Source organism: Octopus bimaculoides, chromosome 11 (assembly GCF_046866305.1).
Source record: "Octopus bimaculoides isolate indiv1 chromosome 11, ASM4686630v1, whole genome shotgun sequence".
Lineage (NCBI taxonomy): Eukaryota > Metazoa > Mollusca > Cephalopoda > Octopoda > Octopodidae > Octopus > Octopus bimaculoides.
In genome coordinates this window covers 12,634,519-12,639,343 of record NC_142938.1, presented here as the reverse complement: position 1 = coordinate 12,639,343, position 4,825 = coordinate 12,634,519, and the positions used below count along the sequence as shown (strand labels likewise).

The 4,825-nt window shown below is 36.1% G+C and overlaps 1 non-coding gene across 1 annotated transcript; it reads left to right on the top strand.

Moving 5' to 3' along the window:
• The first annotated feature begins 3,918 nt into the window (after positions 1 to 3,918).
• On the top strand, positions 3,919 to 4,000 carry Trnas-cga (transfer RNA serine (anticodon CGA)). The gene has a single exon. It is a non-coding gene; the product is annotated as a tRNA-Ser (tRNA).
• The last annotated feature ends 825 nt before the right edge of the window (positions 4,001 to 4,825 follow it).

The window sequence follows — 4,825 nt, the reverse complement described above, 5'->3', positions numbered from 1 at the left end:
AATGACTTTGCAATTAAAAAAACAGTAGGAAAAAAATTTCTCAAATATAAATAAAATGGAAGTATACAAAATTAAACAATATTTTCCATCTTCCTGTAAGTTTTGTTTCATGTTGAAAAAATAAAAATTCATTTTATGGTTTATTACTGCTTATGTTTTGAATTACATATATAGCGGGGCCACCAAAATCTTTTAAGTGCTTAGGGCTTTTATGGATCTTAATCCGGCTCCGCTTACACTCACCTAATGTTCTCTTTTAGCTGTGGTATCTAGCTTACAGTCATCTAAAGCCCTTTTCCAGAAGTGACATCTTGTTTACTATCACCTAATGCTGTCCCCTAGCTCCGGTATCTGACCTGTGGTCAACTAATCCCCTCTCTTAGCTGTGATATCTGGCCTACAGTCACTTCATGCTGTTCCCTAGCTGTGGTTATCTGGCCTACAGTCATCTGTTTCTCAATATGATATCCGGTTTACAATCAAATAATTCCCTTTCCCCAGAAATGGTGAGAATGATATCAGTCAAGATCCACTAAATCCTAGGATACAGATTTGATGATGGTTTTGTGAGTGATGAATGTGTTAAGCGTTTAGTATTTATCTATGTTGGTTTACTTTGATACACAGGAGACAAAACAACAGGGAAGAGTTGTGTAATCGGATAGGTTTTAGGATGGGAGTAGTGCAAAGTTGGTTACATTGTTGGCTAATTCTCGGGAAAAAGAGACAATCATAAACAAGTATTCTATGCAATTTGAATTTGCTCACCAGATGGTATATTAAAAAGCAGTGTGTTTATTAGATTTCAGCCAGGACTTTTAAAGCTAGATAGATTAATAAATGGTTTAGTTAAATATGTCAAACACGCGTGAAATACCAGGAAAGAATGGCGGAGAGGTATTGTTTAATAAACTGAAGCGTTAGTTAATTACTTTTAATAGCTCCGCCATAGTTACAATGATTAGCTTAAATCGCTTGAAAATGTCGATTCATCTGATTTAGAAGCTATGGAAAGTGATTAATTAATTGCGTTTAATATTATAGCAGTTGAATAAATCGAATATAATCACACAGGCTTCTCATTTAATCTTATTTAATGGGACAGCAGGTCTGCAAATCGAAGCAAGCAAGTAATGCAAAAGTTCAGTTTATCACTGGATAAATTGTTAAACGATACGGAACGGCTCAAATTGGGAAGCTAATGGCATAATTCACATGTTTTTATTATTTTTTCTTTTTGCTTTCCTTTTTGCTTGTTTGTTTTTTCTTTCTCTCTCTCTCTTTCTCTCTCTGGGGAGATTGTTATTTCTCACTCTTCCTCGTTTTCCTTTCCTTTCTTTCTTTCTTTCGCTCGCTCTGTCCCTTCTATTGTTCCAGGTTTGAATAAACAGAATCGCCCTTTTCCTACACAATCTCTAAGGCGATTTTTACCCATTGTTTGACAGGAAAAATAACGAAGACCGACAAAAAAAACAAACAAACAAACAAAAGACCCCAACAAATATGCAAAATCCCCTAATAAGAACCCAACAACCCAACCAAACTAAACAAAAGGAAGCTTTAGAGAGGGAGGAGGTTAGGAAAAACGCAGTTATTAACAAACAACTGACAAGGGGGTTACACAGGAAAAAGAGACTCCCTGAACCCCCAAACCTCGAAACCTGCAAAAACAACAACAACAACAACAACAACAACAACAACAACAACAACGACGACGACGACGACGGCAACACCTCCAACAGCAATTTATACGTCGTTCTTAATTGTTGATATATATATATATATTTTTGTTTTTGTTTAATTATTTTATTTCTTTATTTCTTTTTCCGATGTTACTAGGGAATATGGCGTGACCTTTAAACACCAGAAGCAAGAACAGAACTTAAATTCTAATATTTCGTGTGAGGAAATCTTCGTCTTAATGAGATTAAAACTATCGTTGGTGTGTTTAAGTGTAAAGAACGCGATTTATTGATTCCATTTGTTCTTTGTCTCTCTTTAATTTTTCATAGCAAATCAACTTCATCGTCTTTATTTTCCATTTATTATTAGTACTATAACCAAAAAAAAAAAAAATAAATAAATAAAATAATAATCTTTTCTGCTCTAGGCACATGGCTCGAAATTTTGGGGGAGGTGGGGGGGGGCTGTCGATTAGATCGACCCCAGTACGTAACTGGTACTTAATTAATCGACTCCCCCCCGCAAAGGATGAAAGGTAACGTCGACCTCGGCGGAATTTGATCTCAGAACGTAAAGACAGACGAAATGCCGCTAAGCATTTCGCCCGGCGTGCTAACGTTTCTGCCAGCTCGCCGCGTTAATAATAATAATAATAATAATAATAATAATAATAATAATAATAATGATGATGATGATGATGATAATGATGATGATGATGATGATGATAATAATAATAATAATAATAATAATGATGATGATGATGATGATGATGATGATGATGATGATGATGATGATGATGATGATGATAATAATAATAATAATAATAATAATAATAATAATGATAATAATAATAATAATAATGATTTCTTTACTAATTACAAGGGTTTACATTAAGAAAAAACATTATGGACATTACAACACAAAATAGAGAATGTGTGTGTGTATGTGTGTGAGTGTGTTGTTATGAGACTAACAAAATTAGAAAAAAAAAAAGAAATCAACAATATGTTAATCCTCAATGAGGAGGAGACGTTAGAGGGCTGCTCATGAAAAAAACCCATAAAAAACCATGGGTACCCTGACTTTTGAAGCAGGTACCTTTTTTCCTTTCCTTTTTTTCCAACTACAGGCATATGCTCAGGGCAGGCCCGTTCACTGCCACCATTCTCGCTACTTTCATCCATCTTTCAGTAAACTGACTAAAAGACAACACTTTCTTCTCTACCCCTATTTTCCTTTCCAGGGATTGGCCAAAGCGTAAAGTGTTTGTCTTCAGTCCCTTCATTCTCGTCCACCATACAACCTCTTTCGCCATGGCCACCAGGAATATAAACACAGCCTTTCCTTCCCGGTTAAAGGAAGATAGCGGGGCGATCTTCCCGATCTTCAGTTGACAACCGGATCCGTCCCACCCGCGACAGAAGGTGTTCGACATAAACCCATAGTGTACGTACCTCACTTGCGGCTGTTTTTCAAGGTACAGCGTGCAGATACTCCAAGAGAGGTAGGCCCTGTTCATTGTGCAATAAGACGAGTCAACAATTAAACAAAAGATTTAATGAGAACAGATTCGACAGCAGATCGAGAGAACTTGCCGAACATTGTGTTTCAAACGGTTGCAATTCTGAAAAAAACTTGAATGTGCATATTCTCAGAAAATATTCTGAATCCGCTTCACTTTCACTTCTCAAAATGCACGAGGAGAAAATATGTCCGCGGGTTATTAACATCACGCCCTAGAAGAATGAATAAAATGACAGGGGAATATCATGCCATTGACCATCTGAATAATTTTTTCTATCTATCTATCTATCTATCTATCTATCTATCTATCTATCTATCTATCTATCTATCTATAGGGTTGAATGTAATGTCCAGTCAGAGGAATCGACGTAAGCTTAAATAATAAACCGTGATAGGTGAACCGCGATATGGCAAGGGATTAGCGTATAGTGTTTATACTGATGCACTATATATCTTACAACAAATGGGCAGAGTCTTTATATGGGCGCATAAAATGTCTTGCGGCATTTGTTTCGTCGCTCTGAATTCAAATTCCGCCGGTGTCACTATATATATATATAGCGATAGCGGTGAAATTATGCACACACACACACACACACACACACACACACACACACACACACACACACACACACACATATATATATATAGTGACACCAGCGGAATTATATATGTATATATTCCTTATATAATATTCATTATATCGTAGATGCTGCGATGGCCGAGTGGTTAAGGCGTTGGACTCGAAATCCAATGGGCAATGCCCTCACAGGTTCGAATCCTGTTCGCAGCGTTAATTCTTTTAATGGCGGTGCCCCAGCATAGCTACAGCTCATGAGCTGAAACTAGATAAAATGAAAAAAAAATGAAAAATATATGTACATATATATACATACATACAATAACACGCACACACACCTATATAGTTATATGAATACGTTTGTCTGTCGTTTTTTTTTTTGTGATTATCTGTTTAGGTATCTATCCATCCATCTTACTTTATAACCCTTTCGGTCTTAGATCTATGTCTCCCATGCCAAATAGTGTGATACAAACTGATAACGACACACACAAACATATCAGACACCCACCCACCCACTCTACACACAGCCATACACACACAGACACACACACACACACTCTATACACAAATACATGGTGCATATATTTAATCACTTGTGGTTATTATGTATCTTTCATGTGTTAGTGGCGGCCAATAAAGAGGACGGGAACGGTGGTGTGTAACTTTAGACGTGGTAGGATCAAGAATGAAAATCTCAAATATGGCGTATCGGTTTGTGGGTGACAGAGTGAAAGAGAGATGGAGGCGAACAAAGCAGGGAAAAAATTTCACACACAACAAAATAGATTGATAGATAAAATAAATAGATAGCGCGTGTGTACGTGTGTCTGTACATATATATATATATATATATATATATATATATATATATATATATATATATATATATGTCATAGGCATATCATATACACATATATATCAATAAAGAACGATTGTTTCTGAGCTCACACTGATAGACTGATAGGCAATCATGATAAGATTTCCCCGCAGTAATGAGAAAGCTTCGGAAAATTGAATTAAAGTGCTGATAACTTT